At 35.1% G+C, this 26,476-nt stretch overlaps 1 long non-coding RNA gene across 1 annotated transcript in view; it reads right to left on the minus strand.

The window, feature by feature from the left end:
- Window positions 1-4,346: 4,346 nt before the first annotated feature.
- Window positions 4,347-26,476, minus strand: part of LOC129783862 (uncharacterized) — a 52,360-nt gene continuing 30,230 nt past the window's right edge. The window contains exons 2-3 of the long non-coding RNA XR_008745897.1: window positions 18,838-18,936; window positions 4,347-8,396 (exon numbers count right to left, since the gene is read on the minus strand). This is a non-coding gene — a long non-coding RNA (uncharacterized LOC129783862). The remainder of the gene's footprint in view (window positions 8,397-18,837; window positions 18,937-26,476) is intronic.

A 26,476-nucleotide genomic window follows, 5' to 3' on the forward strand; every position in this document is an offset into this window, starting at 1 on the left:
AGGAGTCACGGGACACTAAAGGTAACAGGAAAAAATGAGAAAAGGGCTCCCCAATGTGCAGCAACATTCAATACATTGTTACTTCCAGCCCATGTATTCTGAAGCCAAGTTTCATTGAGTTTCTGCATCACTGAAAGCTAAAATAGTTTTTTCTGATTCCCTAAAAATGGTTCACATGTACACTCAAAGCCATACAGTGAATAAATACAGTTAGAAAATCTTAGAACTTGTCTCTTAAACTCAGTTTGTCCTTTTGTACATTTGGCAGTAGATGCCTAGTGAAATTTCCAAAATATATTTGTGCTTCCCAACTACCGAAAGACCTTGGAGACTCAGTTTCTGTTTTTGAAAACATTGTTCGGTTTAATTTCAAAATTCTGTATTCTGTAGATAAGCAAAGAAATACCAATAGTAAAACCATTAAAAGGTTCTCTGCATGATAATGCACTGTACTCCTCATATTACACCTAAGTGCATTCCTCCCCTGCGTAGTGACTAAAATGTTTTAATATTGTTAAAAAACTCTATATGCTCCCATTATAGAACCTGCTAGTTAGGCTTTCTCTAGATTGTTGTGAGGAACCAAGTCTTTCTTGGCAATAGATTAATATTTTTTTACCTGATTTCTTTAGAAAACAGCCAGTGAAATAATTTGCCTCCTTTCATGTGGTTTACAAAGGCCTAAAATAAAACTTAGCAACAGACTGAGTAAAAAAATAAGACAGAAGTACCTATGTCAGTGAAGTGAATGTAGTCAAATAGTTGAGTGCTTTTTTCTTCATTTTCCACAAAATTTTGATTTCATACTTAATAAACTGGTTTTCTAGTTCTTAAATATTGTTTATTTCTTGGCTCCTTCTAAGACTAGTATTACATGGAATGGGCTGCTTGGCAGAAGTTTTCTCCTGTTGTAGTTTATCTCAGAATTCTGGTAACACTTGGGTCTTAGTTAACAGAAAATATGTTTCCCTACAGTTCAGACAAGCAGTACGTAAGTTACAGAAAAATCAGCTCTGTGGTCTCCTGCTGTCCTGACAACCTGTATGGAATTATTCCCAGGAGCTCAGAGTGATTTGTACCAAATTTATTCATTTCAGACCACCACAGAGTGGAATAAATGTTTTTCAACAAAGTATACACACTTAATGCTGTCATAGTCTCCTATGTAAACAACAACTGATTTGTTCAAGTATTACTTTGCACTGACTGTGCAGTGGTCACATTAAACATCTTTCCTCACAAATTATATAACTCACATCTGGTGCCTCGACCTTGGGATCTCTGCCATGTACTGCTATATCCTATCATTGCTTTTTTGGCAGAAACCTTTTCGTCTACCAGCTTTCAAACTTCAATGCATACTTTTTGCATGTTGTGATAAATACACGCTTTAATTCCTGCCTTGTGCCAAGGTCAGAGACAAACAATTCACTGTTGCTCTGGTTTTGACATCTCTTTAAAGACTTAGTAATACAATTCAGCACTAATCACGTTTCTGTCCTTTGCAGGGCATCCATGAAAAGTTTTGGAAACTAAACTTAAATGAAATATGTTGGTTTTTTACAGTTAGGAATATTACTGAATATAGCAGCTTGTATAAATTCTATTTATAACCCAAGAGAAGCGTTTCAATTTCTGAACAGAGTGTTTTAGACTTATATTTACCCAGTCCAATAATAGTAAATGTAAAAATGCAAATAGCTGTGTAAGGCACTGGAGAGTATTAGCTACCTTTTTATTTTAAATTATCATCATTTAATTGTTTCATAATTTTTTCTGCTAAAATATGTCAAAATATATATTTATCAGTTAAGAGACTATAAATTTTTACAGTTAAGTGTTCAATAAGACTCCTATTAAATTCAACAATTCTCATGAGCCGACATTAAACATTTACTTATTTTTCTGGATCAGAGTCTTGATAGTAGTGATCATGTCCTAGACTAACATTAGAAATGGATATAGAGATTAAAATATGTGAGATGACTTTCAGCCAAAAGCTTTAGGAGATCAGTGACACACTTGTCAAAATATGCTGATGCTTTTTTTAAAGTGTGGAAGTTTTGTATGTCCATGCTCACTAAGGTTTTACTCTGATAAACTGTAAAAGTTGTCAGATGTGAATTTCCAAAAGCTATTATTGTGAAACGTTTCCTTTTTAGGGTAAAATAAATAAAGTTTTGCCAGTGGAAGCGTTAGAGAAATTTTACAGTGGAATCTTGGAAGTGTCAAAATAAATTATTTGAAAATGAAAAGCTTTTATTTGACCAATTCAGCAAAGTATGATGACTCAGTTGCATTGTTTGAGGAGCTGTAATATCCTGTGCCCCCTTACAACTGCTTTATTTTTGAAAAACAGACTATGTTAAATTATCTGGTGCAGCTGGAGCAAGCAATACATCACAAAGCTCAATACCCAGGCTAAATAATTAGCAGCAGTACAGACCAAATGACAACTCCCACAGCTTATTCAGTAGTTTGGGTAAACAAACAAGATGGGTGGAAATAATACATTTCACTTCATTTTAATAAACTGTGTAGAACCATGCTTCTCTGATCAAAATTAAATACTTCAGTTTTTTTTCTGAACAGAAAAAAATGATTTTGAAGAAACAGGCACTCAGCTAAGAAAAAAAAAGAAAACATCAAAAAAGCCAGGAAAAATAGGAACTACTTTTGTTATATCCAATCTTTCCCCTTACCTAAGCTACATAACACTAATGTTTGAAAATTAAAATTACAATTCTACCATTATTTAGAAGAGAAAACAAGTCGTATCTTGATACCTCAATGCAGTAAGAAAACTGGTAGTGTTATTAAACACTTATATTACCTTATCATCTAATGATATCCACATACTGCCAAAAGACCCAAAACAGCTAAAATACACACAAAAAAAACCTTTGCTAGAGAAGTATAGAAGCTTTCATAAACTTTATTCAGGGATATAATCCAAGAACTCTTTTATAAATCCAGATTATAAAAATCAATCATATTATTTTGGTAACTGGCAAAATAGACATTGCAACAGTACCTATCAATTAAACAATAAACTGTTCTAATAATATGTTCATACATGCTTGGAGCTTCAAGTTTAAAACATTAACAGACTTCTTATTCATTTCCATTTGGAAACCAGTACTTACCTTTCCCTGTTTCCTGTCTTGAACTGAGAGAAAGCCCTGCTAAAATATGAAACATAGTTTGGCAAATGAGCCCAGGGCAGTTTGAAGGCTGTGAGACTTCATCTTGAGAATGAAATAAGATATTGTATTATTTCTAATTCACTGAGATTAATAAAAAATTGTATACTACTACACTACTGTATAATAGTAAATAAAGTGTGAGTTTTAGATTAAAATCCTGGGGATCAGGTTAATGCTCAGCTAGAGTGAAAAAAAAATATCTAATTGAACTTCTGGAGAAAATCCATTTTCTTTTCTTACCATTAAAAAGTAAAGAAAGACACTTTCAGAAAATTAAGGTGAACAAGGATGACAAGTTCATTATTTCTGCAAGGGAAAATAATTCTCTGCCATCTATTAGAATTGCTTTAGTGTAAGTTGGTGACTGTAAAAGCTCAGTAAAGAATGTATATTCAGTTAAATCAAAATCTAGAAAGAAAAATTATTTCAGATAAATATACTTGATGTTTGTTATAAAACTCAAAATAAAATCCTTTAATCTAGTGTCAAGGTAAATATGTTTCTTTGATCCAGATAAAAGGCTAAGTCACAGTCAGACATGTTCCAACAAGTGCCCAGCATAGGTATGACTATTTCTCCCTAGTGAGCTGGTATCTGTAGATACCACCACTTACTAATAGTAAAATTCTGATGTTTAAGACAAGATTCTTTATTAAGTAATTGGAATCTAGCAAATTATGTTTCATTTTTAGGTATTCTGACCATTTTGCTTAACAGTTTATGAAGAGAATACAGTTGTTATGCCAAAAAGGAAAAGAAAGTTCACAGAAAAAAGGAAAAACAAAATCACTTTTCCAGAAGGGGATGGGGAAGCGGAAGAGGAAAGAAGAAAGTGCATTTATCTTTTTTAGAATTACTTCCACTGCCTTTTTTGACTAGAACTCTATTCTTAGTACTAAAGTGTCAATTTAAGTTATCTACTGTTTCAAAAAGGTTTTTACATCTCTTTCTCACGAATGATATTGAGGAAACTACGTAGTCAAAATGAAGGAATGAATAAATTACTTCTATGGGTTTTAGATAAAGCTTTTAATTGCCACAATTAAAAAAGGACCAAAAAGGTATAATATAATAATTATTAATTTAAGGTTTATAAAATACTGTCCTTTCAATCTAAATAACTATTGACAGTTCTTTGAACCACAATGAAAACGAAACATATAATTTTCTACATATTGGCACTGCAGACAAATTTTAACTTAGGCCAGAAACCGGCATGCAAATGACACTTACTTTCAATGTAAAGTCAATGTAAAGTCAATGGAGGAAACTTTGGTATACAACATGTACCTCTGAGCAAACATAAATGTAGACTATTGATAAAGAAGTATATAGTGTACTTATAATTTAATAAAATAAACTGAAGAGTTGACAGGTTCCTGCATGCAAAATATCATATACTTGCAAATTTGGCTTTTTATATTGAAATTTTTTTTTAGCTGCTTACATACATTGAGCTAGTCTTTTTAATCTACAGAGCATTTTGTAATCTACTGCTATCACAGCTTTGAAAAGCAATTCACTCTAGTTATAAAGGATGCATTACTTAGGGTTTTTTGAGAGAACATCCATCAATACTTATTCACAGATGTCTCCTGATTGTCAAAAAATAGTCTATTTTTTGTAACACCACAGCAACATACTAGGCTATGGTTTTATGCTCCATGGAGCTAATATAGTTGTTACTTAACTGCCAGCATTTAGCAGGCAGAATGAATGATAATGCCATGTATTTTATGTTTACTTACTGGCATTATCATTTAGCGAAAAAGTAATGGGCTGTGAATATTACAAAAAGACCTAAAAACTGCTATTGGATTTTTTGCTTTTCTAAAAATAATTTCAAAGCATAAATTTGGAGCCAAGTGTATTTCACATTCATCTTTCAAAAAGGAATTGGAACTCCTTTTCACACAAAGTGCTTGTGAACTTTAGAGTTCCAGCAGCAAAAAATCTTTCTGTCTGGATTCACAGGTACTGATGTGTTTACTTCAAACTGTGCCTCAAGTATTTTTCAAGTAAAAAACAGAGATCTCTTGAGAAAAATGCCCTAAATAAAATAAGAACAAGCAGTGACAATTCCATTTTTTTTCAGCATACTAATGATGGATATATACACCTTTCTAGTTACCAGAGCTTTTTCCTATATTTTAGCTCACCAAAGTACTCCCTCCAAAGGCAGCTTTTTTGGGGGGGTGGGGGGCTGGGGTGGGGAAAGGGAGGAATCTCACAAATTTAAAATGTAGTGATGCATCTGACCTTCTTACATTCAGGGCTGAAACCCTGCCTTCCCTGCAAAAAATAGCAAAACTTACAGTAATTATCCCGACTTGATTTTTTATGCTAGTTTTCCCTAGCACTAGAGAATGTGGAAATATAATTCGTACTCATATAACTGCTCCAGTAAGTCAATTTCATAGCATATGTATACTTCTGTTAAACTAAATATAGTGGTTTTGCCTTTAAATAACATAAACTCTTAAAATGCTAAGTTTATTTCCCACGTATGGTAGACAAGGAGAACTAGAGCTTCCATAACAATAAAGTATGTTTTAAGTGGATTGTACTACTATACGGGGAATAATTGTAAAAGATACTGTACTTCAATCAACCCCAGAAAAGGACTTCTATGGTCTTTGAAGCAAATTATTTCTATTTCACAGACGGCTGCTAATCATAACATAACAGCATCAAGGGTATTGTAGCAATCTAATCTCAGATGTAAAGTGATGTTTGTGACACTAATTGATTCATTATAAAAACATCAGTGATTCTTTGGCTTTTCAATATAAATAAGTAATAGTAAACCCTGTAATTTGTACTACAAAGCTCTGGGCGAATGCTGCATGTATACTGTGTCATTTGAAAATGTAATTCATGGGGAAAAGGCTTGTTATAATCTAACAAATACCTCACATACGTATTTGGCAGATTCAGTGGGCAGTAGACAACTATTCCTCTCAACTGCTCCACAGAGATGCTCCACAACTCTTCATAGCACTGCATTTTGCTGTATACACACACCTTGACAGCTTTACTGATACTGGTACTTAAGAATTCAGTTTGACTTTATTTTCAGAGGGAGCATACAGTTTCTAAGAAAGTATGTCAGTAAAATCTTCATTACAAACTTTTTTGCTGTTTCTTGCACTAAATAGAGTGAAAAAAAATTTTTATAATGCTTTGTGGGAAGGCAGCCCTTTCCTAAGTAGTTATGATAAAAGTAGTAAGACTTCTAGGAATAACTGTTGCAATCTTTGCTTTTGTTTCTGTTTGTAAAAAATTAAAATGTAGTGCTTTATTCAACAGTCTCAACATGAAGCAGCCCAAAATTTTGGCACTTAATGCTAATATAATAATATCTATCTTCAGTTTAAAGACAGTGATGCAGTTTCTACTTAGCTTCACTTTGTATCAGATCAAAGGTGAAAGTTTGAAGCTTAGTACTCATAAAATCGCTTCTTGAAAATTTATTACAGAAATGTACAATTAATATTGCAATTGGTATTTGTAGATCAAAGAGCAGTTATTTCACCAAGAAGCAAGTGGTAAGCGTGAATTAGTACCATGCAGACTGGCACGTCCATCAAGCAAAGGCACGAAGTTGTCATTTGAAAAAATCTCAGGACCCTGCAGGAACTACCTACCTGCCCGGACTGCCCCTGTCTGACCTTCCCTAGGACACCCCCCACGCTGTCTGCAGCCCACACAAATACGATTTTGGGGAGAATAAATGGTTACAAGTGTTTAGGAAACCTCATAAAATACAGTTCTGTAACTAAATCTATTGTTGTGACTACAGGTGGTAATTTTACCAGAAAGTTGCAAACATAGTGCTGAAAGGACCTAACCAAGTTTAGTTCAGATCCTCAGCTGCTGTCATGCAAGAGCCCTAACTGGCTGTAGATCATGAAAATGTACAAGAACTTTCAAACCGTAAACATATAATTATATTTAAAAACATTTTTTGTACTGACAAAAACAGTAGGTTGCTATAGGTACATATGTTAGCTGAAGCATATATATCCTTTTTTAATATCCAAAACCAAGAGGTGGTTTTGGTGACTTTTCTTCTCAAATTCTGAAAGCATCCATTGTTATATTTTGCTTTCCCACAAATAACCTATAAATAAATAAACATAATTTATTTTAATTCTTTGTAGATTGTACAGCCTAAGAACCTGCCTTATCGTAGGGCTTTTAGAACAATCCAAACTGAACTCATCACTCAGTTGTCCAGAAGAAAACCCAGATTTCTACCAGATTAAAAAATGCAATCTTACCAACCATACAATATAGTTGTATAAAATATTAGTAGAAAAGAGGAAAATAACCATAGTTTTGGAATTCCAAAACATCCTTAAGGAACTTAACCACCTGCAAGCTCCAAAAATGAGTAAAAGGGAAAGCACTCTGTCTTTTTCTCTATATTTAACAGTATTTCCTATTATATTTTCCCTTACACTGATAGCTTTCTTCTTCTAACTAAGCTTATTGTAAAAAGGTTGAATTTAAGATAAAATAAGAAAGTAGATACTGTAGAATATTCTGATATTTCTGGATTGTAACCTTCTACATTTTGTTATTTAAAATTTTTATATAAACTCTTTAAGCTACAATTACTGCAACATTCATCCTGGGAAAAGCAAAAAGGGCATTTCAACAATTTATTTGACTGAAAGACATTTTTATGTTTACTTTGATTTCTAGTAAAATATTGATGGATTTTTTTGAAAACCTATCTGATTTCTGGACAATTCTTTTTGCTTCAGTTTTCAGTACGGCCAAAAAAATCCCCAAATTGACTGCTTGTTATAGAAAAACTATTGAACCCCTGTCTTTGAAAATGGAGTTTGCTTATTTTCCTTTTCTATGAGTTTTCTAAGATCGTTATTTGACAAAGGCAAATGTCTTTTCCCAAACAGATCATTTTATATATGTACAAAAAATTAAAGAGAACTTTCACATACCATATGTAGACTGAATATAAATTACACATACTGAGAATGCCCTGCTTCTACTTTCCAAAAATCTCATTTTTCAGTAGACATAGTATCTTCATTAATTCCAGCTTCTGGAGAAAAAGAAAGTCTCTAGAACAGCCAGACTCCGTGCCAGATTTGTGTAAAAGTTAATTCCAGACAGCTGATACTGGGTGTGTGTATATGTGTATGTAGGGATACAAAAAACCTGTGGAAAGAAAATGACAAGAAGAATCCAATCCAATAGTATTGTACTGCAAATTGAATAAACTGAAACTTCCACATTATTGCAAGAAAAGTGCATTGCAGAAGCATGAAAACAATGCAATAAGCAGCTGTATTATTGAAGTCACACAAAAATTAAGCAGTAGATTGTGAAAGTGTAGTGGCAGCACATGGTTATTTAGAATTGTCAGTGCTAGGGGTATCAAAATTAATTCAGGAATTAAGTCTGTTCCTGACATCAAATTACAAATCTGAAAAGCCTCAGTCTCTTTAGTGTAAACCCTAGGTTTCTTCTCCTGGCACTCCTGGTAAAGAGATGCTATGAAAAAACATTTTAAATAGATGCCAGTGGTCATTGTGGCTACAAAGAAGTGTAGCAGAACTATCAGTGTGGACTTTGTGAGTTATTTGTCAAAAGCAGGGTAATTTCTTAGGGTATTTTGAAACTATAATTATTAACTTTTGAAATATTTATGTCCAGTGAATCTCTGGGAAATACCCATTGAAAGCATTCATATGAAATAGTGGCCAACAGATCGGTAAATAAAGATTTCCTGTCACGCTATTTCAGGACATCTAAAGTCGCATGCATCTAACCAAGCAATATTTCATAAACTGCCTGTGTGGGCATGTCTGCAGAGTACAAAAGTTGTACATGTTTCCCACATGTATTTGCAGGGCTAATATGCTTTGAGCTGGACTTTTTCCAGAGTCTACTTTTTATTTTGCCAAAAGTAACTGTGGCACTGTCCTACTCAGCCTCATTTCTGTCACCCTGGTTTGAGCAACAGGTGGCAGGGAAAGTGAATCAAATCCTGCTGTATAATTCCACAAGTTGGAAGTCCGTAATAGTAGATAATAAATGTTGTCTTTTCTAAGTTAAATATTTTTTTTAACTAATCCGTTACTTGATTTTGGAGTATTTGATTCAGCCTGTAAGTAGGCTTACCATAGGCTAGAGATGAACATTTATCCTTGCAGTCAGCAAATCACCGTTCAAAACACATAAATTACTTCTGCTGCGAATTCACTGAAATTCAGTCCCCTTAGAGGCAAATGAAAGCAGTCTGAATTTTTTTGTATGCCTGGTACACAGGTATATAAAAACAGGTATTATGGCATTGGACTACACCTGGACCCAAACTGTGTCCGTCTGCTTTGTGCATAGATTACATTGCTTATATTACTTGAAGTCAGCTACAGCAATACAGTAAATTGATAAGATTCACATTAATATGCAAATTAGCCCACATCCATAACATGCTATCTTTCCATATGATTTGGTGTTGAAATAGAATCACTTAATTCAGAAGCCAGCTTAATTCCATATATAATTCCATCTATGTTTCCTAGGACCATGATGAATTAGACCATTTTACTGCACTATTTTCAGATGTGAACATGGGGTTAGATGATGGCCACAAGCTAATGGATATTATTACCTTCTGCTGCCAAGTGCTCCATGACTTTTGAATAACAATAAAAGGATTCAATTCCTGCCTAGAAATGCAAATGACTAAATATAATCATTCAGCCCTTTTAAAATGGGCTGAAAATAACCTAAAATACCCCAACCCTGTTGGATTTTGAATCCATTTTTTTTTAAGTCTAGTATGGCACCCTAAGCGTCGTTACTTCCTAAGTAAAAGTTGAAGCAGGAGCCACTTTAAAAATACAAGATGCAGTTTAAATATTTTGGATGAAGCCAGACATGAAATGTTTCTTCTGCTTCACAAAATTAAGGATGGATGACAATTCTAAATAAATCTTTCCACCAATTAAATGAAAAAAACTAAGGGTTATTCTTTGTATCATCATAAATACCACTGCACAGATCCAATAAATGACAACCATAGGTCACAGAGCAGGGATGGGTATTAAGCTTTTTTACCAATTTTGGGTCACGTCCTTCCTACCTGAACCTACTTGAAGCATCTTTCCTTATTGAAAACCTGACTAAAAATTTTCTTTTTTTTTCCTGCAGATTCAGAGATATTGTGCTACTAGATTTTGGCAGAAAGCCAATACAGTGTATTCCAACATTGCCTTTATTTTGTGAGGTAGCTCTACTGCAATACATAGAACTAAGCTGACGATGGAATATTTTCTTTGGGCTTTTGGAAGCTCTTTGTACTGCAAAACTGTGCTCACATGAAGGGCTTCCACTTCATAGCAGTTGTGCCATTAGTCCAGTAAGAAGGTTGGCTGGCAGCGTTAAAACTATATTGTATAGCCAAAGTAGCCTATAGGGTATGATATATGTCTCCCATTCGCACAGTTCAGAAAACAGTGTCTACTCATCAGTAGCCAGGTCTGCCTCAATGACGAATTCTAATTAGAAGTCAAGGAGATGGTAAGTATTCCTGATACTCATGAAGGTCCCTCTTCAGAGAGAACTGCTGTTGTTGCAGAGTCTTACATGACGGAAGGCTACAACTAACACATCTTCCTAAACCGCAGTATTTGCTTACACGCTAAAAAGAACTTGGAAGAGTTTGTGTAACGTTGCCCTCTGGTGAATTTTTTGGTAATAGTTCTATTTCAAAACACATTTTTGCCTCTGTTGCTGTTGTATTGTAATTTAAACCGACCCATATTTTTAACCTATTACTATTGGACATGGCATCAAACCTAGTACCTCGTTAACAGACCAAAATAAAATAAAAGAATAAATAGTTCTGTTGAAGAAAACATAATTAAATAGAATACTCTGTGTAAAATATAAGCTGAATTTTGGCAAGACATGAAAGACTGCAGCTATAATTCTGCATACAACAGTTAAGGTCATTTTAATGGCTTGGAGGGGGATTATGCATTGCAGTAGGAATTACCCTGAATTCCATTCACTGCCTAGAAAAGATTACTGCTAGGCTTTTGGTGACATTGACTCCATCAGAAACATTAGGTAAGGGACAGACATTTCGGAAGTGTTTGAAATCCAATACCTCTTATTTGGTTATCTGTGTTTTTCAAAGAATTTCCTGGAGTAGAAAGAATCAGTCTCTTCAGGTACTTAAATATGATCTCTTTTCTGTAACTAATCTTGACCCAGATGTAACGGCTAAATATTCTGAACTATCCCTTCCCCTATACTTTTTTCACAACAGGAAACGATGTGTTTTTACATATAAATGTGTGTGTATATACACACACCCACACCCCTAAAGCCATTACAGCAAATTTGTTTGAAAATAGAACCAGTTTTTCAGTGAATTATATTAACTTTTTCCTCCTTTTAAAAATGTTGCTATTTTGCTTTTTACTGAAAAATGGAAGATATTGTGAAAAGTCATTTGGCACCCAGGTGGCAGTACTGCCATAGAGGAGGCAGAGCCTACGTTACGAGGACCTTGCTTCAGAGGCAGCTTCCAAGTGGGCACCGTGCCAGCCTAACAGATGGGCACCAGCAATGGCAGCAACGTGCTCCTGCACGTGCCCGTGCATCTACTGCATTTGCCTAGGGAAAGGCTTTCATCCAAGATTATCCAAACAGCTGTTCATTCTGAGTTTCTATCCATATTGTTAAGAAGAGATGTCAACACTAATCCATTTTTAAGCTAGATTAATTATTTTTAAAAAGTAAAGCAGTTTTTTGGCTGGTAGAGAGTGAGCAGAGAAAAGTCAGTATCTTTACACAAGCACATCAGCTGCGTAATGCTCTCAACTCCAGCCTTCAAGTGAAGGCAAATCTGAAAAGCCATGGTCACCCAGGATAAAACAAGGGACTAAGTCTATGTCATCATGAACAAACACAAATACAGATGAGATGAAGTTCAGTGTGATACTCCAGCTGGGATGGCAGTACTTTTTTTTTTTTTTTTTTTTTTTTTTTTTCCTGTGACCAAGTGGTGGCTGCTTCTACTTGGACAACCACTATTCCACGTAACAGTGCTTGGAGGGATCACGTTTCCTTTCTAGTCTCACTTTCTGGTGGTTCATTTGTTATATGCATTTCCTAAATACGCCACAATGTGACAGGGGAGGGGTGAAAAGAGGAGGCAATAATCAGGTGGGAGCAAACTGTTAGGTGCCTCACCGTGCCTCCAAGCCCAATTCCAGCTCCACTGCAGCGATAGGGAGAAAATTAACAAATTAACACAAAGTTTTCTGGTACTCTAGAACCTGCCTGCTGTGTCCTTTCTCTTTGGCGCTACATCAGGACCTGCTCTCCCACAGGGGAAGACTAAAAGGCCACAGCTTTTCCCATTGACTGTTTATGGAAGTGAAAACCCAAATGACCAAAATAACACAGAGGAGTTGCTGGTCTGTGAGCTTTCCAAGTCTTGGGGCTTTCAGACTCTCAGTTCATACAGTTAGACAGCTGACAAATTACAACCCTGAAGTTACTGATATTGTATCACCGCTTCATTGGCAACAAAAGCTATCAAGCCTGCTGGTTCAGCAGCTCTAAAAGGCTTGGCTGAATGCATGGATATATATAGTATCCAGCAATTCCTACATTCTTTCCTAAGTCTTTGGGATGACAACAAAATGTAGGCTCCTGTGACTGATTCAGCACACTTAGCCTGCACGGTTGATATGGAAATGATTACTGAAAATCACAGCGATCTCCCTTGGATTGCAGGCCAGATAGATAGATAGATAGATAGATAGATAGATAGATAGGAAGGTAGGTAGGTAGGTAGGTAGGTAGGTAGGTAGGTAGGTAGGTAGGTAGGTAGGTAGGTAGATAGGTAGGTAGGTAGGTAGGTAGGTAGGTAGGTAGGTAGGTAGATAGACAGACAGACAGACAGACAGACAGACAGATAGATAGATAGATAGATAGATAGATAGATAGATAGATAGATAGATAGATAGATAGATAGATTAGGTAGGTAGGTAGGTAGGTAGGTGGATAGGTGGATAGGTGGATAGGTGGATAGATAGATAGATAAAACCCTGCCCAGTTATGTAGGTAGGTAGGTAGGTAGGTAGGTGGATAGGTGGATAGATAGATAGATAGATAGATAGATAAAACCCTGCCCAGTTATGTAGGTAGGTAGGTAGGTAGGTAGGTGGATAGGTGGATAGATGGATAGATAGATAGATAGATAAAACCCTGCCCAGTTATGTGGACCTCATTTGTGATTATGTATATCGATTCCTTCTAAAACAAATTTATTAGATGCTAGAAAAGGTGGCAATATCACTGAAGTAAGGACTAGAAATCCAACGTGGATGTTTCTCTGAATCTCAATAATAATTTTCCTCCTAATTTGTATATATTTCCTTCCCAACCATTTCTATTCCCTTTGTTGAACCTGTGTTCTTTTATCATTTGCATACTAAACCTGGTATGTACCAAAAAGGCCCTATACAGTTATTTTTCAAAGATGGATGGAAGAAAGAGTAGTGAGTTTTACACAGAAGACATCCTTCTAGGACAGGCTCCATTTTAATTCTTTTCTTCCAATATTAATCTTTAGGGGGGTAGTATACAAGCTACACCAAGAAGCAAAATGAATACAATCAGAAAAGTGATAGAATTTTCATTTACCAACTATTTGGGGAAATGAATGTTTTATTCTTATCTTTTATAGCAGCTGAATTTCCTTTGCATGGTGCTGACAGTATGCTAGCCACCGGTTGGAAGACACTGGTTCCATTCTGACTCAGGGCAATGGAAATGTTATTTAACAGCCCACCAGCAGCTCTTACCATGTGTATTTAAACAAACAAACAAATCCTCTTCCAGAACTGAGTTACCAAAGAAGCTCACGCCACTAGGCAGGAACTTTCCAGGTGAAGGAAAGATGGAAGTACTTCCAAGATCCCTTTATATCAATGTCAAATTGTTTGTTTTGTCAGACACTTGAATCTTGATATCTAATCACATCATAATCTTTAATTAAACAGTGAACTCTGGGAAACTAATGGACTTCTGGAACATATCCATCAATAAGTATATAAAAAATAGATTCCTTTTCCACTGAATTAATTCACATGGCCTTCACTGAATTTCCATAAGTTCACATTCCAGTTTTGATACAAAAAAAAAAAAAAAAAGGAATCTTACATGACATTATTGCTTTAAAAAAATCTTTAATGTGTTTAGAAATGACCCAAGCATTTACCTGGAACACATTTCAGAAAATGACTGTACTCCTTTCTGCATGATGTCAAAACTGTCTTTGCCACCTATCTTCTTAATATCCCTTGAAAACTCATTAAAGCATTTACAAGTAAACCTTCTACATCAAAACCCAGGGTATCCATGCAGTGTTTTGTTCTATTGTGAAAACCACAGCAATTATAAATTAGTCTGGTAGATCTTTGGCTCCTATCTCCCTAATTTTCTAAGGCAACATTTTCTATTGTAACTCACTATTATTTGTTTCCTTGACAATCTTTCTCATCTAGCTTTCAAGGCAAAAATGACTATGGACTTGGCAGGCCTAAAACATTTCTCATCAAAAAAGTCTGTAGAACATTTTGTTACTTCTCCTCATATCACTGTCGACACAGCAAGTGGGGGAAAAAAGCTGGCAGGAAAAACTTGCAACCTTTCTCCTGCAGCTTGAGGGAAGGGAATGTAGATGTATCTGTGTATACATCTGCAAATATTCCTGTATACGTACATACTACAAAATATTATGTGATGGTATTTGGGCATCATGGTGTGGGACATTGCTCCCCAAATCTCTGCTCCTTCTTTCCCCCTAGCATGGCAGTGAGATTTTTCACTCTGCTGAAATTGCTTCCTGCATTTAAACAGTGTTATTTCTACTAAAGCAGAGTAATGTTTGGTCCTCTAAATTACACTCAGCTTGACTAAAACCCAACTGAATAAAGTAATTCTGACTATCAAGAAGCCCCTTCACTTGGTGCTGTGAGGACAAACTCACTGCATTGCTAGGCACTCAGAACAGGGAAATGGGGAGCAGAAATGCACAAGGTAACTTGTATAAATTACAGAATCCAGCACATTTTTTACTTCACTCTTCTACTTTTCCTAAAAAGGTATGAGGGAAACATATAATACAAAGCATTTTCTCAATTGGGTGATTTCAGTAATATGTATTTCACAACAAACACTTGTAATGGGACCTTTGTTTAAAAGTTAGCCATGTGTTAAATTAGGGGTGATGGCAAAAAAAACCCCAATTTTTAGGCTTTATCTAGATAACTGTGTGATTTTAGAAGATACTACTGTCAATGTCAAATTTCAAATTGCTGTTCATTAAGATGAACTAAAAAAAACCCCAACATTAAGTTTATTTCTAGTATTTCTTTGGCTTTCATAGTAAGAAATAATCTGAAGAATTGATCTGAACTGCTCTCTGAGGTCTACTCATAGTCACTGATACTAAGTGCTGTAAACATTCAATTTACAGCATTTCTTTTCCTTGGGTTCCCTTTCCAGTCATGTGTACTACTAAATGTTGTATTCTGGATAACAGAGGAAACGGCTATAATACCACATCCACACATTACCGTCATGAATTAGAAACTCAAAGCTTACCAAATTGACGTTTTAAGCACCATACTCAGATGCTAACTAAAGTGCATTTCACCCATTGGTTTCAAAAATGTTTTACTCAGGGGCTACTGAAGAGATATGTTCATTACTGACTGCAAAGGATTACAGTACGGTGCATCCAAAATGTAAGTAAAAATTCTTTTACAGTGTTTTAGCTTGATGATCAGTCAACTGGAATTTGGAAAACTGAAACTCAAGGTTTTGTTTCTTAATCAGTTTAGAAGAGCTCATCTGAATTTGTGTACCTGTCATTCTAGGGGGATATCTATTTCTTTTTGGCCAGAAATCCCATGTTCTGATCTTTTCAATAACGCACAAACTACTGTTGAAACTCACTTAAAAATTGTTGGTTTTTTAGAAGCTTGCCATTTTCCAAATTAAGGATCTTCCATACAGTTCTAGTTTCTAGTTCTTTTTTATTTCCCTATTTTTTTTAATGTTTTGTTAGTTACTTACAGAGAAATGCTACCAGGGTTGTTTTTTTTTTTTTATAGTGTTCAAAAAACATTTATTTATGGAGGTCAGACTGTCAAGTACTTTTTGTTTGTTTATGCTATGCAAAAAATAGAATTAAGTTATCTATTAAAAGATCTACCTACAATTTGTAAAGCAATGTAAGCTCCCCAAAATATTATCCATGGACATTTATAAAACACATTACTTTCCCTGTGAAATAATGCAAAATTCTTCTTAAAAATCAACAGCAAATTTTAAGTGAACAAGACAATGATCTATTGTGGCGCAGCAGGCATGCATTCATCTTAAACCCCTTGTTCAAACAAAAAAAAATTCCTATCAGTATTAGGGAGGGATTTGATTTTGAATTAGAGTTCTTACTTGAGACCAATCTCTGTTACACTGAACTTGTAAAAAAATAATTCTAAATGTTTCTGAAATAATGACCAAATGAACTCTTCACTACGTATAGGAAAAATCAAATTATTTCTTACTGTTTATCAGCGTAGGCAATTCTTTTCACTAGTATTCATGCCTGGATATGCCCTTTATACCAGGTCTCCAGCTAAACCCAAATGTCTATGTAAGGTTTACATGCCTCGTCTTTTACAACAATGTTCAAATCTAGCTATTCTTGTCCATGTAGGTGACCAAGGCCTTCCTCCAGACCTTACTTTGATAACTAAAACCTTCTCCCAAAGCTACGACAGTATGTTGCATCGAGAAATTTATCCTAGAACAGTGTTTCCTAACAACATCACTATGTGCTCAATGAACTAAAAATGCAGAAAAACGACAAATGCTGGGCCTTCCTTATGTTCCTTGACTTTTTTAAAATATTCTGCATTCCTTATTCCTTGGTTTTTATTTAATTTTCAGGTTGTTTTTTTCCCCTGGCACATTTAGCATTGATGTATATATGTGTGCATGTGTATGTTTGCCTATATATATATATATATATATATATATAAAAGGTATAATATATATAAGGTACAGTATTATCTTACTTAACAAAACTAAAAAAGAAATTTAGGATTAAGTTACATAAATCATGAGTGGAACATCTGACAGAAGCATTACCCCCCAAGTTTATGTTATTTATGTAAAGAAGACTTCTGGACTAACAAAAGTTAACTCATGAGTCCATAGTATTCAGTGTTTGTGTTTCTTAACATCATCCTGATGACACTTAATAACTGCGCTGATGAGAACTGGAGTGAAGTATGTACCTGAAAGGAACAAATCGCTACGAATGGCGAGTGGATCTTCAAGGTTTGGATACTGGTTCATTACAGTTTTCAAAGATCTTGGATTTAACATAGCATAACTATGTAGCAGTACAGGTAGGCAGGAAATTGGCAGATAAATTTGGGCTCCTCACTGAAATTCACATTTCCTTACCATTTATGTTTTGTGTAGCATTTGGCTTTGTTTTCATCTAAATTCAAATACAACCAACTAAATACTTTACTGAATGTATCCTTGGCCAAAACAATGCAACCTATATTGAGAAGGAAAATTTCAGACGTTTTACTCCTTTTAAAATTATACAAGAGCTCCCTATAACAGTCCTCTTCTGCCTTATACTATAGTGAAAAGTATTTTCTGCTACAAGTTATTTAATGTGATTCCTGGCAGGACATACACGTATCTCAAGATATACGGTGAATGCTGGCATACAAATTGCTCTTCAGCTGTTATGAATTTCTCTTTCTTGTAGTATTGATTTTCCAGTGAAAAAAATGTCAAATAACTTTTAGACATGCTGGGTATTACACAGGTAGCATATTCCCTTTATTTTTATTGTCACTGCCCCAGGTTCATTTAACAAATTGCTCAAATAAATTCATTGACTTAATGTTTCATATATGAGACCCAGATGTTTTTTATCCTCAAAAGCTGACTCTGAGGTCTATGAGTTAATGATAATGATGGTTAATACTTTTTATCTTTATGAGTATTGTAATCATATCCTCTACTTGTTTTGGATAGTTTGCTTTTCACAAGAGAAAAGAGACCTCTGGAACACAAAAGCGCTTCTCAACTTCTGGAGGAAGAGCTGTGTATACTTTCTTCCCTCTGCACTCCCCTGAGACATACACGTATTCTGGCTTCCCCCAGAAGTTAGAGCATGTGGATTCTAAAGATGTAGGGTGATCCAGTCAGGTACCTGATACAGAAATCAGGGGGAAAAGGACTCCTGCACGCAGGGCAAAGTGTTCCTGCCTGGCACATGAGGCACAGTCAGAAAGGCTGCACCCCAGAACACAGAATGCCTGGATGCATGTGTTTAGATTGTCAGTGACCTGCCCAGTGTGTCCAAACTTTTGAATGATCTGAAGCAAACCCATGTGCTTTATAGGTTTTTCAGGGTTGCAATTCTTTTCAGTCAGATTATTTCTTAGTTTCCATTTACTGACAATTATCCTTTCTTCATGCATCTATTTAAATCAGAAGAGAAAAATGAAAATTTATCCATTTCCAATACCTTTTCTGCTGAGTTCCATACAGTCTCTGAAAATAAACAGCACTTTCTTGTTAATCTCCATTACTCCATTACATAGTCACATAAATCCACTGAAGGCAGCTAGTAGAAAAAGGAACAGATGTAGTTTTAGTCTTTTAGATTATGATACAAATACATTTTTAAATCAAAGGATTAATTGCAAGCATTCATTTATCAAACATTATTTGCAAGCGATCACTGTAAAGACATGGATAGGGTATTTGGATCATTTGGATTTTAATGAGAAATGCCTTTCTGCAGTACCTGGGTGCTTTATATGGCTTTGCCTTACTGAAAAAAGCACTCAAAGTTGTAAAAGTAATGTTTGCAAAAAAGAAAACAGGAAATTCCCTTCTCATATAATTTTTCTTCTTTTTTTTAGAAAGGTAGGCTCTTCCTATCTCATATGGTCTTTGCATAGCTTCTAAGACAATGCACACAACCATCTGAAATAAAGGTTATGAGTTATATCTAAACTACTACTGTACTACTGTGGCGTGTGATGGCACAAACCCCAGGCGAGATCCCCCATTACATACATAAATACCGGTTATATACAATTGCTTAGCCACCCACGTTCTGCCCTGGAATATGCCTACACACAGCAAAGGCCCTTTACAGCAGTTCACACTCCACCAAGCCCTTTATGCTCATCTGAGGAAGCCTCTTCTTCCCAGATAGTTGAGATGTGGTGGTCTTTGGGCATGCCCCTCGTTGGGAGGCTCTGGGACACCCCCCACTGCAGACAGCTGTGGCACTATCACTGCAACCCGGCACCCAGACAATGAACAAAGCCTTTTCTCAGAAAGGGCCCTTACATACTACTCCTTAGAATCCCAGTTTAAAGGAGGGTTTCACCTCACTTGTATTGTCATTTGCTCTTCAACTGGATGGATTATTTTGTTTGTCCTCAATTTTCACACTGTAGAGTTCAGACCTTAAAAGCTTTGATCTGTCTCTCCTGCTTGTGAGTACTGATGACGTAGCATATATTGGGCTCTTCTATTTTCAAGAAAATATTTCCAATGCTGAATTTGACATCCACAGTCTATAGCTTATTGCACATTATGCTCAACAAGATGGCCAGTGATTTTCTAATGACAACAACAACTTCATACCTAGTTGAGCTGCCTTGTGTTTTATTAGGCCCAGCCAATTTCTGCTGGGCTGTATTATTTCTGCTAAGAAATTCCAAAAAGGTCTCCAAGGCTTTTTAGCTCCATCGATTCATAAAACCAATGTGAAAAATTAGTTCTGAGGACCTACCACTGCCTTTCCATAAGATCAGTCCTTCCCTTCCATTTCTTGTTATATGCATGCAATTATATTTATATTGCATTATGAAAAATCACTGCTAGAAATCGGAGGGCAACTGAAATCTGTACATTTGGTACGCTTTTCAGGAAATGTATGAGAGCTAATGTAATTCTGGATTTCCTCAGAATAACTGTCTTTTTGGCAGTCTTGCCTGAGAAAAACATGGCAGCATGACATTTGCCCAGGATGTCCAACAGTCCCGGTGGTATAGCATTTGCTGCAGATCAAGAAATGCCTGAGAAGTTTTCTAACAGCAGGCAAGCTGACGGGCCTTTTGCATCTTGGATTTCTTCAACCTGACATATACTGTGGCAACAGCTTGTATACATGCAGTAAGTCCTGTGGACCTGGTATGAAGCACTGAAAATGCCCATATCACTTGGACAGGACATGTACCAGACATCGAAACCATTTGTAGGATGCTGTCATTCTGCCAAATAAAAAAAAATGCTGTTTGCTGGGTCAACAGTTTGCACAGAACTTCTGATTCACTCAGATAACTCAGATTCACTGCACAGGATTTGTCTCCCTGAAGCACAGGCATGTTCAGCGCAAACAACATCTGTGCTAGTCAAGAACAATGTGGTTTGTGTTCCATGGAGAGAAACATGGGGTGTGATTCACCTAACCAAACACAGTTGCCAACTTAATGTAAAATGGACTCTAGATTCTGTTGACTATGTTGACTACCCGTCATTGACTATGAAAACAGCTTCACGTGACAGGCTAAGTAGTAGACATAAAAATGTTAGGGGAGATTAACTTCATCTTCTTTATTTGTGTGACACACAACATGGTCTAATGCAATAAAGATAAAACAGTTAAATAAAACTTGCAAATTAGAATTATCTGTTGTTTAGTATATAACATCCATGTTATAAATGTGAAGTATACTGGCGTTTATTTCGCCAAGAATAAGTAAACTTCAATATCTAAAACAATTTTGGATTTTTTTTTTAATTTGTACTTACGTATCTAGAGATAATTGCATGCTATTTCAAATAATGTAGCTCATTTACGTGATTTCATGTGAAGAAAAATTTTCACACACTCAGCTTAAAAGATTCCACGGACTATAAAGACTCCTTTAAACATGTAGCTTTTTCCAGTTCAATCTCCACACTTTCATTAATTTATGATATTTTTACTCTGAAAGCACTCTAAATGGTTTCTTTGTGGGAAAATGTACATAGAATTCACAATTGTACAGAGAATTCAGAGAATTCTCAACAGAAATGTTGAGATCTACATGCATGTAAGTATTCTGTTTAGTTAATTTTACATTTTCCAGACTTATCTATTTCTAATGTATACAAATAAAGTTTTTATAACTCAAAAGGCAGTATTTTTAATCCTAGTATATCGACCAAATTGAGCAAATAAAATAATAAAAAAATTAAACATGAGCAAAGTTACAGTGATTTAGAAGTCTGTTTAGAATACTATTTAATTTCTCCTTTCATTGTGCTTGCTTGAATTGATAATTTTTGCAATGGAATATTTGTAATTATCAGGCTATTTTAAATATATTTGTTTATATATATAAACCCATATAGTTTCACACACATAAGCTTTAAATATACAGCTTTTGTCTATAAGAGGAGTATTTTTCTACAGAAAAATATTGACTGGTTATGGAAGTGGAGTGTAAGAGATATGTATAAAATGTTCATTTTTTTCTTAATCACCCTCCATTGTTAGTCTGATTATCTAAGATAAATGTTAATAAATTTTTGTAGTATTAAACTCTGCACTTCCCCTATGCTACTCCGTTGAGAACTGAAAAGACTGAAAAACTCCACACTGAATTAAATAAAACAACCAAAAGAATAATGTCCATAGTAGATCATTATTGATATGTCATTTTGTCAAGACTGTATAATTTTGAAAGCATCCCAATTTATTTACCAAAAAGTGTATTAAGACTGGATTCTGCTTGTGTTCTATAGTCGGTCTGCAAGGGCTTTAACCTTCCTTTTAGTTCTCTTTATCAATGATCTACAATTTCTGACAGATTTTTTGCACTAACACCATTTCACGTTAATGGTCTTTCAGATAATGCTTGTATCATCAGTCAGAGAAAGTACACAGATCAGAAATTACACTACAGGAGTTAAAGCCATATGAAATTGGCTTTTTCCTCTTGGACCAATTTTCATTTTCATTAAGCAGAAATCATATCACTTTCCAAGTTGCTGAAAGGAAAGTATGTACAGAAATTGATTTGGCATCAGTTACATCTGTTTTGGATTTTGAATATTTACATAACATTAGAAGAAAATTATACTTGGAAAATGTACTTTTTATTATCAATTTATTTTTCCATTAATAATCTTCTACTTCTGCCACTTCAGGCTTTTCCTGGCATTGACTATTCAGACTTCTGACTTCTTTTGTTGACTATAAATCACTTTTTCTTCCTCTGAACAAATAGCTATTTTATTAGTGATTTTTTAAAAGTCTGCTGGAGTAATAGATTCTAAAATTTAGCATTAAGTAAAAACGTTGAGAAATACTAGGGAGAGAGGTTGTTTCAATAATCTGTCATCACATAAAATCTTACAGAGATATATGTATGTTTGTCCTACAGAAAATGCAGTATGCTGGAAAGCAAACTAAGCTCAGAAATGCACACATTAACTTGTGCCATCATTGCTAAGACACTGCATTAAACTCTTTTTTATTCAGTACTAATTTTGTTGCACAATACCATATTTTATTGTACAACACAGCTTCTAAAAATATGAAAAAGCAAAAAGATGCAATTAACGACTGGAAACCATGAATAAATAACGAAGTAGTTAATACTACATAAATAATCCAGTGCTAATATTCAGGCACTTTGGGATATCTGCTACGTTTTAATCAATCAGACTCATTACCTCTGTACAAAATACCAGCTGTGACATTGTAAAGGGATTTTTCAGCATGCTAGATATCTTTAATTACATTCCGGCAATATTTGACTGGTCTGGTTTTGCCAGGTTACATTTCCATTTTTGCAGATTTTGGACAGAAGTACGTAGCAAAGCTGTGACAGGAGTCATGGCAAAAGACAGCTCTGAGAACTGCCTTCAGCGGGTGCTTGTTAGAGCAAACCCTAAGCTGCTCTAACCTGGAACAAGAAATCAGAGCCCAAGCTAGATCCTGGCTAACTTCTCACACTGCTCCAACCTGCAAACAAATCTGGTCTATTAACCCACACAGAACACATTTATTTTTATTTTTTTTTAGAATACAAAGTGTGTATTCTAAAGAGCAACTAGATATTGCTGTGCCTGATGCATGATAAATTGTAAGAGAAAGAGACGTAGAACTGTTATTGGGAGTGCCTTTGCAAGGAATTAATATTCATATGTTGCATTGCCAATACAGTCATGAAACAGAACTGCCTAAAATGCAAGGAATAGATACATACAATCATAAATGTGAACAACAACAACAAATAAAAATATATTAAGGACTGCTAATTCATAGAGATTTTTCTGACTGAATTAAGATGCTTGAAATAGAATGCCAGCAATCTTGCAGTGAAAAGGATAAATTGTGGTTTGTTTTGGTTTTTTGCCATTTGGTTTTAATACATCAGCCAGCCAATCCAACCTGCTGTCATTTCAAAAAAAAATAAAGTGGGCAGCGAAATCTATCACCCACGCTTGCTCTAACTCTGAAAATAATGACAGATTTAATTAGGATATTTTTTCTACAAAGAAAATTGTAATCAAAATGTTGGAATGTTTTTTACTGAATAAGTACAAATAACTGGAGTGTTTGCAAAAACTGAAACTTACGGCATACGTCACAAAAATTCAAAGCACTAAGGCACAATGTTCATGTAACAGGAAGAGATTTGCTTGTCATTTCTGTAGAGTGGAACACGCGCTGTTCTGCAACGCTCACTGCTCCTCTCTGCCCACTGCCACACCCTGCAGTGATGATATTGCCAATCATCACATCCCTATGTTAACTGAACTATAATGAAATCAACATGTGCGGGGACCGTGCTCAAGATGCAATACCATCACCACCATGACTCAAAACAAAGCAACTGATTACTAAAAATAAACAAAAATCTTCTAACACAAAGTTTTGTGTTGCCAGCTGCTTCGAAAAACTTTGTGGAGGTTCAGTATTTCATGGCTTAGACTGGAATAGCAAACGTGTAAAGTTTGTTCAAGATATGCTACAGGGAATTTTTTAAACTGTACCTCTGTCTTTTTCTAAACAGATTAAACATCAGTTTTAAAAGGGGACAAGCAGATTTTACAAAGCTACTTGTGATCATCACATGTTTTATATTCTGCCAAATGACTGCCATCAATGTGATAGCATGAAAAAGCTTCCTTCTTCAGCAAGAGAATGGAAAAAAATTCCCTATCCAGTAAGCCATCAATGACACTTTCTTTAACACGTTATTTTAAGGTGAGAACAAGGTTAACTCTACATTCTGCGAGACAGCTGACATTTCTGTAAGTTTTCTTACTGTTTCATCCTTACTAAACTATCAAGAATTACTGAGTATGGAATCCTTACTAACTACAGTTGTGCATTGTATCCAGAAGTGACACCAAAAATTTGAGTGAAATTTGGTCGGTTAATTTAGGGTATTATCGTACATTGCACTGAATGACTTGTCTGTGGATATTTCTGATGTCCAAATAAATGTATTTGGTATTCAGTATTGGCAACCTAAGATTCTCAGAAATATCACGCCCATACATCTAGACACAGACTCTCCTGATTTTTAAGGACGTCCATATTCAAATCTGAATCCGAAATACAGATCTATTTCTAACTTAAAAGTATTTTTAACTTTATTTACAGTTTTGTGCATAAATAAGCTCACTTTTCACATAAATCTTATCCTTTCTGGGAGAGAAGCATGTTTTTAGATTGCTACCTTAATACCATATCATCACCAATTCCCACAAACCATATGCTGTGGCTTGCACATTGTGGATGTTTTAAATGCTAATACTGAGACTCAACTCATGGTTTATCCTGAAAGGATACAACATTACATTCTGGAAAGTAAAGTTCTAATTACATCACAAAGATAGATCTATTTTTTCATATATGTAACACCCATTATATACATTATATAGAGAGCTTAAATAGAAATAAAACTTAGATTATCATAAAATGGGAAAAGCACTGAAAACCTTTCCCTTTTTACTTAGATATCCTCCTGAAATTTTCTACTGATGAATCACAACAGGACACAATTGTAGCAGTGTCATTGTGAGCAGAAGCTGGCATTTTGGTCAAAGTGAGCCTTCAATACCTCATTAACCACAAGAAAAGTTCTGAATGAGAAACATTATTTTGCACCATTTTATAAACCCTGTCTGGGACATTCAGCTGAGCTTTAGTTCCAGAGCTCTGCTTTTCTTAAGAAGACCAAAAGAATTTCTGTAAGTCAACTCAGATCTGCTGTAATGACAAAACATTCCCAAATGTTGTAGCAATAATGGCAGTCAATTCATACATTCCCCACAAAATCCTGGTTAGGAACAACAACAACAAAAAAAATACTGGTGATCTAGCTTAAGGTATGATTAAGAAAAAAGAAGCCATATAGCTTCCTCTTCAGATCTAGAAATTTGACAATTTGCCATAGAAATTAACATTAATCTTTTTTGCCTTAATAAAATCTTATGCTTCCATTAAGAATAGGTTGGATGTAAGTGAAGAGTCCAAGACATGCAATACTAAGAGAAACTGACATTTCTTTGCTGTTTCGGTATTAACTAACAGGAATTTTATTTCAAAAGTTACTTCATGGTTTTTCAAGGTTTTTAAGCTACAAATCCCACAGTTAAGCACACCACTCTTTCAGTGTCAAAGTATGCCTTAATATTTTCATATCATTTTATTTGTTTCAGTGGATATAAATTCTGCATATGAATACCAGAAGTTGGGATTGAACCCACCAAAGCATTTAAAACTATGCTAACCTTTAAGAATTAGCTGTTCTGATTTCAAAGATCTATTAATATCTAAAATGCTAAACTACTTTAAATCAGACTGGCACACTTAGTGACTGGAAAAAGAAGTATTCAAAATTAACATGTAAAATATTTAGTTGGATCGTGTTCTTTTTTAAAGCACAGACCCCAAAAAATTAACATACTCATTGGTCCTAAATGTAATGTGTACACACATATGCATACATATTCCTCTAGCACAGGACAAAGACACATCAGGGATGCAACTATTCCATAGTTGCCAGATATAACAGCAACTTGCTGATATCCAGCTGAATGCATCTATGAAATACCAGAGAAGTTACTGCTGATTCAGT

The sequence above is a fragment of the Falco peregrinus genome, chromosome 2, assembly GCF_023634155.1.
Source record: "Falco peregrinus isolate bFalPer1 chromosome 2, bFalPer1.pri, whole genome shotgun sequence".
NCBI classification, from domain to species: domain Eukaryota; kingdom Metazoa; phylum Chordata; class Aves; order Falconiformes; family Falconidae; genus Falco; species Falco peregrinus.